This window comes from Notolepis coatsorum (assembly GCF_963971535.1).
Source record: "Notolepis coatsorum genome assembly, contig: SUPER_8_unloc_1, whole genome shotgun sequence".
In the NCBI taxonomy this organism is placed as follows: domain Eukaryota; kingdom Metazoa; phylum Chordata; class Actinopteri; order Aulopiformes; family Paralepididae; genus Notolepis; species Notolepis coatsorum.
This window is the reverse complement of record NW_028174873.1, coordinates 128,404-140,845: the sequence shown is the minus strand read 5'-3', so window position 1 is coordinate 140,845 and position 12,442 is coordinate 128,404. Positions and strand designations below refer to the sequence as shown.

The following is a 12,442-nucleotide window of genomic DNA, read 5'->3' as shown; positions in this document are numbered from 1 at the left end:
TAGTGTGGAGAGAGAGGTCTGGGCACAGCACTAACACAGTGTGGAGAGAGAGAGGTCTGGGCACAGCACTAACACAGTGTGGAGAGAGAGGTCTGGGCACAGCACTAACATAGTGTGGAGAGAGGTCTGGGCACAGCACTAACATAGTGTGGAGAGAGAGAGGTCTGGGCACAGCGCTAACACAGTGTGGAGAGAGAGGTCTGGGCACAGCGCTAACATAGTGTGGAGAGAGAGAGAGGTCTGGGCACAGCACTAACACAGTGTGGAGAGAGAGAGGTCTGGGCACAGCACTAACACAGTGTGGAGAGAGAGAGAGGTCTGGGCACAGCACTAACACAGTGTGGAGAGAGAGAGGTCTGGGCACAGCACTAACATAGTGTGGAGAGAGGTCTGGACACAGCACTAACACAGTGTGGAGAGAGAGAGAGGTCTGGGCACAGCACTAACATAGTGTGGAGAGAGAGAGGTCTGGACACAGCGCTAACATAGTGTAGAGAGAGAGAGAGGTCTGGGCACAGCACTAACATAGTGTGGAGAGAGAGAGGTCTGGGCACAGCACTAACATAGTGTAGAGAGAGAGAGGTCTGGGCACAGCACTAACACAGTGTGGAGAGAGAGAGAGGTCTGGGCACAGCACTAACATAGTGTAGAGAGAGAGAGGTCTGGGCACAGCACTAACATAGTGTGGAGAGAGAGGTCTGGGCACAGCACTAACATAGTGTGGAGAGAGGTCTGGGCACAGCACTAACACAGTGTGGAGAGAGGTCTGGGCACAGCACTAACATAGTGTGGAGAGAGAGAGGTCTGGGCACAGCGCTAACACAGTGTGGAGAGAGAGGTCTGGGCACAGCGCTAACATAGTGTGGAGAGAGAGAGAGGTCTGGGCACAGCACTAACACAGTGTGGAGAGAGAGAGGTCTGGGCACAGCACTAACACAGTGTGGAGAGAGAGAGAGGTCTGGGCACAGCACTAACACAGTGTGGAGAGAGAGAGGTCTGGGCACAGCACTAACATAGTGTGGAGAGAGGTCTGGACACAGCACTAACATAGTGTGGAGAGAGAGAGAGGTCTGGGCACAGCACTAACATAGTGTGGAGAGAGAGAGAGGTCTGGGCACAGCACTAACATAGTGTAGAGAGAGAGGTCTGGGCACAGCACTAACAGTGTGGAGAGAGAGAGAGGTCTGGGCACAGCACTAACATAGTGTGGAGAGAGAGAGGTCTGGGCACAGCACTAACACAGTGTGGAGAGAGAGAGGTCTGGGCACAGCACTAACATAGTGTGGAGAGAGAGAGAGGTCTGGGCACAGCACTAACATAGTGTGGAGAGAGAGAGGTCTGGGCACAGCACTAACATAGTGTAGAGAGAGAGGTCTGGGCACAGCACTAACATAGTGTAGAGAGAGAGGTCTGGGCACAGCACTAACATAGTGTGGAGAGAGAGGTCTGGGCACAGCACTAACATAGTGTGGAGAGAGAGGTCTGGGCACAGCACTAACATAGTGTGGAGAGAGAGAGAGGTCTGGGCACAGCGCTAACATAGTGTGGAGAGAGAGAGAGAGGTCTGGGCACAGCGCTAACACAGTGTAGAGAGAGGTCTGGGCACAGCACTAACACAGTGTGGAGAGAGAGGTCTGGGCACAGCACTAACATAGTGTAGAGAGAGAGGTCTGGGCACAGCACTAACACAGTGTGGAGAGAGAGGTCTGGGCACAGCACTAACATAGTGTGGAGAGAGAGAGAGGTCTGGGCACAGCACTAACATAGTGTGGAGAGAGAGAGGTCTGGGCACAGCACTAACATAGTGTGGAGAGAGAGGTCTGGGCACAGCACTAACATAGTGTAGAGAGAGAGGTCTGGGCACAGCACTAACACAGTGTGGAGAGAGAGAGAGGTCTGGGCACAGCACTAACATAGTGTGGAGAGAGAGAGGTCTGGGCACAGCACTAACATAGTGTGGAGAGAGAGAGGTCTGGGCACAGCACTAACATAGTGTGGAGAGAGAGGTCTGGGCACAGCACTAACATAGTGTGGAGAGAGAGAGGTCTGGGCACAGCACTAACACAGTGTGGAGAGAGAGAGAGGTCTGGGCACAGCACTAACATAGTGTGGAGAGAGAGGTCTGGGCACAGCACTAACACAGTGTGGAGAGAGAGAGAGGTCTGGGCACAGCACTAACATAGTGTGGAGAGAGAGAGAGGTCTGGACACAGCACTAACACAGTGTGGAGAGAGAGGTCTGGGCACAGCACTAACACAGTGTGGAGAGAGAGAGAGGTCTGGGCACAGCACTAACACAGTGTGGAGAGAGAGGTCTGGGCACAGCGCTAACATAGTGTGGAGAGAGAGGTCTGGGCACAGCACTAACACAGTGTAGAGAGAGAGGTCTGGGCACAGCACTAACATAGTGTAGAGAGAGAGAGGTCTGGGCACAGCACTAACACAGTGTGGAGAGAGAGGTCTGGGCACAGCACTAACATAGTGTGGAGAGAGAGAGAGGTCTGGGCACAGCACTAACATAGTGTGGAGAGAGAGAGAGGTCTGGGCACAGCACTAACACAGTGTGGAGAGAGAGGTCTGGGCACAGCACTAACATAGTGTGGAGAGAGAGAGAGGTCTGGGCACAGCACTAACACAGTGTGGAGAGAGAGGTCTGGGCACAGCGCTAACATAGTGTGGAGAGAGAGAGAGGTCTGGGCACAGCACTAACACAGTGTGGAGAGAGAGAGAGGTCTGGGCACAGCACTAACACAGTGTGGAGAGAGAGATCTGGGCACAGCACTAACATAGTGTGGAGAGAGAGAGAGGTCTGGGCACAGCACTAACATAGTGTAGAGAGAGAGGTCTGGGCACAGCACTAACATAGTGTAGAGAGAGAGAGGTCTGGGCACAGCACTAACACAGTGTGGAGAGAGAGGTCTGGGCACAGCACTAACACAGTGTGGAGAGAGGTCTGGGCACAGCACTAACATAGTGTGGAGAGAGAGAGAGGTCTGGGCACAGCACTAACATAGTGTGGAGAGAGAGAGGTCTGGGCACAGCACTAACATAGTGTGGAGAGAGAGAGAGGTCTGGGCACAGCACTAACAGTGTGGAGAGAGAGGTCTGGGCACAGCACTAACATAGTGTAGAGAGAGAGAGGTCTGGGCACAGCACTAACACAGTGTGGAGAGAGGTCTGGGCACAGCACTAACATAGTGTGGAGAGAGAGAGAGGTCTGGGCACAGCACTAACATAGTGTGGAGAGAGAGAGGTCTGGGCACAGCACTAACATAGTGTGGAGAGAGAGGTCTGGGCACAGCACTAACATAGTGTGGAGAGAGAGAGGTCTGGGCACAGCACTAACACAGTGTGGAGAGAGAGAGAGGTCTGGGCACAGCACTAACACAGTGTGGAGAGAGAGAGAGGTCTGGGCACAGCGCTAACACAGTGTGGAGAGAGAGAGAGGTCTGGGCACAGCACTAACATAGTGTGGAGAGAGAGAGGTCTGGGCACAGCACTAACATAGTGTGTGGAGAGAGAGGTCTGGGCACAGCACTAACACAGTGTGGAGAGAGAGGTCTGGGCACAGCACTAACATAGTGTGGAGAGAGAGAGAGGTCTGGGCACAGCACTAACATAGTGTGGAGAGAGAGAGAGGTCTGGACACAGCACTAACATAGTGTAGAGAGAGAGAGGTCTGGGCACAGCACTAACACAGTGTGTGGAGAGAGAGGTCTGGGCACAGCACTAACACAGTGTGGAGAGAGAGGTCTGGGCACAGCACTAACATAGTGTGGAGAGAGAGAGAGGTCTGGGCACAGCACTAACATAGTGTGGAGAGAGAGAGAGGTCTGGACACAGTGCTAACACAGTGTGGAGAGAGAGGTCTGGGCACAGCACTAACACAGTGTGGAGAGAGAGAGGTCTGGGCACAGCACTAACACAGTGTGGAGAGAGAGGTCTGGGCACAGCACTAACACAGTGTGGAGAGAGAGAGGTCTGGGCACAGCACTAACATAGTGGAGAGAGAGAGGTCTGGGCACAGCACTAACATAGTGTGGAGAGAGAGAGAGGTCTGGGCACAGCACTAACATAGTGTAGAGAGAGAGAGGTCTGGGCACAGCACTAACATAGTGTGGAGAGAGAGAGGTCTGGGCACAGCACTAACACAGTGTGGAGAGAGAGGTCTGGGCACAGCACTAACATAGTGTGGAGAGAGAGGTCTGGGCACAGCACTAACACAGTGTGGAGAGAGAGAGAGGTCTGGGCACAGCACTAACATAGTGTGGAGAGAGAGAGAGGTCTGGGCACAGCACTAACATAGTGTGGAGAGAGAGAGGTCTGGGCACAGCACTAACATAGTGTGGAGAGAGAGAGAGGTCTGACACAGTGCTAACATAGTGTGGAGAGAGGTCTGGGCACAGCACTAACATAGTGTAGAGAGAGGTCTGGGCACAGCGCTAACATAGTGTAGAGAGAGGTCTGGGCACAGCACTAACATAGTGTGGAGAGAGAGAGAGGTCTGGGCACAGCACTAACATAGTGTGGAGAGAGAGGTCTGGGCACAGCGCTAACATAGTGTGGAGAGAGAGAGAGGTCTGGACACAGCGCTAACATAGTGTAGAGAGAGGTCTGGGCACAGCACTAACATAGTGTGGAGAGAGAGAGAGGTTTGGGCACAGCACTAACATAGTGTGGAGAGAGAGAGGTCTGGACACAGCGCTAACATAGTGTGTAGAGAGAGGTCTGGGCACAGCACTAACATAGTGTGGAGAGAGAGAGGTCTGGGCACAGCACTAACACAGTGTGGAGAGAGAGGTCTGGGCACAGCACTAACACAGTGTGGAGAGAGAGAGGTCTGGGCACAGCACTAACACAGTGTGGAGAGAGAGAGAGGTCTGGGCACAGCGCTAACACAGTGTGGAGAGAGAGAGAGGTCTGGGCACAGCACTAACACAGTGTGGAGAGAGAGAGGTCTGGACACAGTGCTAACATAGTGTGGAGAGAGAGGTCTGGGCACAGCACTAACACAGTGTGGAGAGAGAGAGAGGTCTGGGCACAGCACTAACGCAGTGTGGAGAGAGAGAGGTCTGGGCACAGCACTAACACAGTGTGGAGAGAGAGGTCTGGGCACAGCACTAACATAGTGTGGAGAGAGAGGTCTGGGCACAGCACTAACACAGTGTAGAGAGAGAGGTCTGGGCACAGCACTAACATAGTGTGGAGAGAGGTCTGGACACAGCACTAACACAGTGTGGAGAGAGAGAGAGGTCTGGGCACAGCACTAACATAGTGTGGAGAGAGAGAGGTCTGGACACAGCGCTAACATAGTGTAGAGAGAGAGAGAGGTCTGGGCACAGCACTAACATAGTGTGGAGAGAGAGAGGTCTGGGCACAGCACTAACATAGTGTAGAGAGAGAGAGGTCTGGGCACAGCACTAACACAGTGTGGAGAGAGAGAGAGGTCTGGGCACAGCACTAACATAGTGTAGAGAGAGAGAGGTCTGGGCACAGCACTAACATAGTGTGGAGAGAGAGGTCTGGGCACAGCACTAACATAGTGTGGAGAGAGGTCTGGGCACAGCACTAACACAGTGTGGAGAGAGGTCTGGGCACAGCACTAACATAGTGTGGAGAGAGAGAGGTCTGGGCACAGCGCTAACACAGTGTGGAGAGAGAGGTCTGGGCACAGCGCTAACATAGTGTGGAGAGAGAGAGAGGTCTGGGCACAGCACTAACATAGTGTAGAGAGAGAGAGGTCTGGGCACAGCACTAACATAGTGTGGAGAGAGAGAGGTCTGGGCACAGCACTAACACAGTGTGGAGAGAGAGGTCTGGGCACAGCACTAACATAGTGTGGAGAGAGAGGTCTGGGCACAGCACTAACAGTGTGGAGAGAGAGAGAGGTCTGGGCACAGCACTAACATAGTGTGGAGAGAGAGAGAGGTCTGGGCACAGCACTAACATAGTGTGGAGAGAGAGAGGTCTGGGCACAGCACTAACATAGTGTGGAGAGAGAGAGAGGTCTGACACAGTGCTAACATAGTGTGGAGAGAGGTCTGGGCACAGCACTAACATAGTGTAGAGAGAGGTCTGGGCACAGCGCTAACATAGTGTAGAGAGAGGTCTGGGCACAGCACTAACATAGTGTGGAGAGAGAGAGAGGTCTGGGCACAGCACTAACATAGTGTGGAGAGAGAGGTCTGGGCACAGCGCTAACATAGTGTGGAGAGAGAGAGAGGTCTGGACACAGCGCTAACATAGTGTAGAGAGAGGTCTGGGCACAGCACTAATATAGTGTGGAGAGAGAGAGAGGTTTGGGCACAGCACTAACATAGTGTGGAGAGAGAGAGGTCTGGACACAGCGCTAACATAGTGTGTAGAGAGAGGTCTGGGCACAGCACTAACATAGTGTGGAGAGAGAGAGGTCTGGGCACAGCACTAACACAGTGTGGAGAGAGAGGTCTGGGCACAGCACTAACACAGTGTGGAGAGAGAGAGGTCTGGGCACAGCACTAACACAGTGTGGAGAGAGAGAGAGGTCTGGGCACAGCGCTAACACAGTGTGGAGAGAGAGAGAGGTCTGGGCACAGCACTAACACAGTGTGGAGAGAGAGAGGTCTGGACACAGTGCTAACATAGTGTGGAGAGAGAGGTCTGGGCACAGCACTAACACAGTGTGGAGAGAGAGAGAGGTCTGGGCACAGCACTAACGCAGTGTGGAGAGAGAGAGGTCTGGGCACAGCACTAACACAGTGTGGAGAGAGAGGTCTGGGCACAGCACTAACATAGTGTGGAGAGAGAGGTCTGGGCACAGCACTAACACAGTGTAGAGAGAGAGGTCTGGGCACAGCACTAACATAGTGTGGAGAGAGGTCTGGACACAGCACTAACACAGTGTGGAGAGAGAGAGAGGTCTGGGCACAGCACTAACATAGTGTGGAGAGAGAGAGGTCTGGACACAGCGCTAACATAGTGTAGAGAGAGAGAGAGGTCTGGGCACAGCACTAACATAGTGTGGAGAGAGAGAGGTCTGGGCACAGCACTAACATAGTGTAGAGAGAGAGAGGTCTGGGCACAGCACTAACACAGTGTGGAGAGAGAGAGAGGTCTGGGCACAGCACTAACATAGTGTAGAGAGAGAGAGGTCTGGGCACAGCACTAACATAGTGTGGAGAGAGAGGTCTGGGCACAGCACTAACATAGTGTGGAGAGAGGTCTGGGCACAGCACTAACACAGTGTGGAGAGAGAGAGAGAGGTCTGGGCACAGCACTAACACAGTGTGGAGAGAGGTCTGGGCACAGCACTAACACAGTGTGGAGAGAGAGAGAGGTCTGGGCACAGCACTAACATAGTGTGGAGAGAGAGAGAGGTCTGGGCACAGCACTAACATAGTGTGGAGAGAGAGAGGTCTGGGCACAGCACTAACATAGTGTGGAGAGAGAGAGAGGTCTGACACAGTGCTAACATAGTGTGGAGAGAGGTCTGGGCACAGCACTAACATAGTGTAGAGAGAGGTCTGGGCACAGCGCTAACATAGTGTAGAGAGAGGTCTGGGCACAGCACTAACATAGTGTGGAGAGAGAGAGAGGTCTGGGCACAGCACTAACATAGTGTGGAGAGAGAGGTCTGGGCACAGCGCTAACATAGTGTGGAGAGAGAGAGAGGTCTGGACACAGCGCTAACATAGTGTAGAGAGAGGTCTGGGCACAGCACTAACATAGTGTGGAGAGAGAGAGAGGTTTGGGCACAGCACTAACATAGTGTGGAGAGAGAGAGGTCTGGACACAGCGCTAACATAGTGTGTAGAGAGAGGTCTGGGCACAGCACTAACATAGTGTGGAGAGAGAGAGGTCTGGGCACAGCACTAACACAGTGTGGAGAGAGAGGTCTGGGCACAGCACTAACACAGTGTGGAGAGAGAGAGGTCTGGGCACAGCACTAACACAGTGTGGAGAGAGAGAGAGGTCTGGGCACAGCGCTAACACAGTGTGGAGAGAGAGAGAGGTCTGGGCACAGCACTAACACAGTGTGGAGAGAGAGAGGTCTGGACACAGTGCTAACATAGTGTGGAGAGAGAGGTCTGGGCACAGCACTAACACAGTGTGGAGAGAGAGAGAGGTCTGGGCACAGCACTAACGCAGTGTGGAGAGAGAGAGGTCTGGGCACAGCACTAACACAGTGTGGAGAGAGAGGTCTGGGCACAGCACTAACATAGTGTGGAGAGAGAGGTCTGGGCACAGCACTAACACAGTGTAGAGAGAGAGGTCTGGGCACAGCACTAACATAGTGTGGAGAGAGAGGTCTGGGCACAGCACTAACAGTGTGGAGAGAGAGAGGTCTGGGCACAGCACTAACACAGTGTGGAGAGAGAGGTCTGGGCACAGCACTAACATAGTGTGGAGAGAGAGGTCTGGGCACAGCACTAACACAGTGTAGAGAGAGAGGTCTGGGCACAGCACTAACATAGTGTGGAGAGAGAGGTCTGGGCACAGCGCTAACACAGTGTGGAGAGAGAGGTCTGGGCACAGCACTAACATAGTGTGGAGAGAGAGGTCTGGGCACAGCACTAACATAGTGTGGAGAGAGAGAGGTCTGGGCACAGCACTAACACAGTGTGGAGAGAGAGAGGTCTGGGCACAGCACTAACACAGTGTGGAGAGAGAGGTCTGGGCACAGCACTAACATAGTGTGGAGAGAGAGGTCTGGGCACAGCACTAACACAGTGTGGAGAGAGAGAGGTCTGGGCACAGCACTAACATAGTGTGGAGAGAGAGAGAGGTCTGGGCACAGCACTAACATAGTGTGGAGAGAGAGAGGTCTGGGCACAGCACTAACATAGTGTGGAGAGAGAGAGAGGTCTGGGCACAGCACTAACATAGTGTGGAGAGAGAGGTCTGGGCACAGCACTAACATAGTGTGGAGAGAGAGAGAGGTCTGGGCACAGCACTAACATAGTGTGGAGAGAGAGAGAGGTAGGGATGGGAATTGATAGGATTTTATCGATACGATTCCATTATCGATTCTGCTTATCGATTCGATTCTTTATCGATTCCCTTATCGATACCTGATCGATTTATAATTTAAATAAATAAATTGAAAATGCAACAGAACTACATTTAGTCATTTAGCTGACGCTTTTATCCAAAGCGACTTACAAGTTCTGTACGACAAGCCATCAGGAAGGGCACAACTCTATCAGCTGAGCAACAATGTTCATCAAAGTGTTGAGTGCTAAAGTGTAGGTTAGTTTATTAGGACAAGTGCATGACAGTACGGTTAGTTAGGGTTAGATATATTTTTTTTTATTCAGATAATGGTTGAAGAAGTGCGTCTTTAGTCGACGGCGAAAGATTGGATGGGTTTCGGCTGTCCTAACTGGGGTGGGTAGTTCATTCCACCATTGTGGGGCAAGGACTGAGAATAGGCGACTTCTCTTTGATGACCCTCCCGGAGCTCGGATAGGAGTAGGTCTGAGGCGGCCAGAAGATGCAGAGCGTAGGGGTCTAAGCTGGTTAGAATAACATGCAACTTGACATTTCTGATTGTCATTTATTGTTGAGCCCCCATGTCAGAAAAATACAAAAACTGTAAAAAATAAAACATTAACTATAGCCTACACTTAAATAAAATAATGTATTTGAGATTCTCTTAAAATGTATTTATTTTTTTATTCTTAAACTAATTTAATCTATTGAATAACAGGTTGTTATTCCTCTGACTTCTGTCTCTCACTCACACACTCTCTCTCACACACACACACACACACACACACACACACACGCACACACACACAGAGAGAGAGAGCTCCCCGGGCCCCTGTCCTATAAGGTATTGGCTTGTGTTGCTACACGGACACATTTGTATGTTGCACCACTGTACTTCCTGGCTTACAGTCTTGTAAACAAACATTCCGTCTCTCATTATATGTGAACTAAAGAGTACAAGGTTTACACAACAGCCCCCACCTGCTGTTTTATTGTATTTGTACCTGTACTATCCGCTGTCAGCTGTTTATCTCTCTTTGTGAGCTTGATTAAATAGCGTTAGCTCACGTTAGCTCCGCGGCTAATTATATCTCAGCCTGATCTAAATCAATGACTAGGTTCTAAAGCATTCAAGTAGTTTTCACTGCACATAGAAGTAGCCAAACAGCAGGAGCATTTCGGGAGCATATTACCAAAACCCAGGCAATTTCGAGCCATTAAGGAATCAAATAGAGTCTGCCATGGCTACATGCTAACGGCTAACATTATTGCGCAACTGTAGGCAGCGATAAGGGAATCGAAAGTCACGGGAGCCACACGGTTCCAGGCATCGGCCAATTAGGAACCGGTTCCCAACGGAACCGGTTTTCGATTCCCATCCCTAGAGAGAGGTCTGGGCACAGCACTAACACAGTGTGGAGAGAGAGGTCTGGGCACAGCACTAACACAGTGTGGAGAGAGAGAGGTATGGGCACAGCACTAACATAGTGTGGAGAGAGAGGTCTGGGCACAGCACTAACATAGTGTGGAGAGAGAGGTCTGGGCACAGCACTAACATAGTGTGGAGAGAGAGAGGTCTGGGCACAGCACTAACACAGTGTGGAGAGAGAGGTCTGGGCACAGCACTAACACAGTGTGGAGAGAGAGGTCTGGGCACAGCACTAACACAGTGTGGAGAGAGAGAGGTCTGGGCACAGCACTAACATAGTGTGGAGAGAGAGGTCTGGGCACAGCACTAACACAGTGTGGAGAGAGAGAGGTCTGGGCACAGCACTAACACAGTGTGGAGAGAGAGGTCTGGGCACAGCACTAACACAGTGTGGAGAGAGAGAGAGGTCTGGGCACAGCACTAACATAGTGTGGAGAGAGAGAGGTCTGGGCACAGCACTAACATAGTGTGGAGAGAGAGAGAGGTCTGGGCACAGCACTAACATAGTGTAGAGAGAGAGGTCTGGGCACAGCACTAACATAGTGTGGAGAGAGGTCTGGGCACAGCACTAACATAGTGTGGAGAGAGAGAGGTCTGGGCACAGCACTAACACAGTGTGGAGAGAGAGGTCTGGGCACAGCACTAACATAGTGTGGAGAGAGAGGTCTGGGCACAGCACTAACACAGTGTGGAGAGAGAGGTCTGGGCACAGCACTAACACAGTGTGGAGAGAGAGGTCTGGGCACAGCGCTAACATAGTGTGGAGAGAGAGAGAGGTCTGGACACAGCGCTAACATAGTGTAGAGAGAGGTCTGGGCACAGCACTAACATAGTGTGGAGAGAGAGAGAGGTTTGGGCACAGCACTAACATAGTGTGGAGAGAGAGAGGTCTGGACACAGCGCTAACATAGTGTGTAGAGAGAGGTCTGGGCACAGCACTAACATAGTGTGGAGAGAGAGAGGTCTGGGCACAGCACTAACACAGTGTGGAGAGAGAGGTCTGGGCACAGCACTAACACAGTGTGGAGAGAGAGAGGTCTGGGCACAGCACTAACAGTGTGGAGAGAGAGAGAGGTCTGGGCACAGCGCTAACACAGTGTGGAGAGAGAGAGAGGTCTGGGCACAGCACTAACACAGTGTGGAGAGAGTGAGGTCTGGACACAGTGCTAACATAGTGTGGAGAGAGAGGTCTGGGCACAGCACTAACACAGTGTGGAGAGAGAGAGAGGTCTGGGCACAGCACTAACGCAGTGTGGAGAGAGAGAGGTCTGGGCACAGCACTAACACAGTGTGGAGAGAGAGGTCTGGGCACAGCACTAACATAGTGTGGAGAGAGAGGTCTGGGCACAGCACTAACACAGTGTAGAGAGAGAGGTCTGGGCACAGCACTAACATAGTGTGGAGAGAGAGGTCTGGGCACAGCACTAACAGTGTGGAGAGAGAGAGGTCTGGGCACAGCACTAACACAGTGTGGAGAGAGAGGTCTGGGCACAGCACTAACATAGTGTGGAGAGAGAGGTCTGGGCACAGCACTAACACAGTGTAGAGAGAGAGGTCTGGGCACAGCACTAACATAGTGTGGAGAGAGAGGTCTGGGCACAGCGCTAACACAGTGTGGAGAGAGAGGTCTGGGCACAGCACTAACATAGTGTGGAGAGAGAGGTCTGGGCACAGCACTAACATAGTGTGGAGAGAGAGAGGTCTGGGCACAGCACTAACACAGTGTGGAGAGAGAGAGGTCTGGGCACAGCACTAACATAGTGTGGAGAGAGAGAGAGGTCTGGGCACAGCACTAACATAGTGTGGAGAGAGAGAGAGGTCTGGGCACAGCACTAACACAGTGTGGAGAGAGAGAGAGGTCTGGGCACAGCACTAACATAGTGTGGAGAGAGAGAGAGGTCTGGGCACAGCACTAACATAGTGTGGAGAGAGAGAGGTCTGGGCACAGCACTAACATAGTGTGGAGAGAGAGAGAGGTCTGGGCACAGCACTAACATAGTGTGGAGAGAGAGAGGTCTGGGCACAGCACTAACACAGTGTGGAG

At 52.0% G+C, this 12,442-nt stretch overlaps 1 protein-coding gene across 1 annotated transcript in view; it reads left to right on the top strand.

The window, feature by feature from the left end:
- The window catches only part of pigs (phosphatidylinositol glycan anchor biosynthesis, class S), a 91,708-nt gene that overhangs the window by 21,360 nt on the left and 57,906 nt on the right, over positions 1 to 12,442 (top strand). The window lies entirely within an intron of this gene.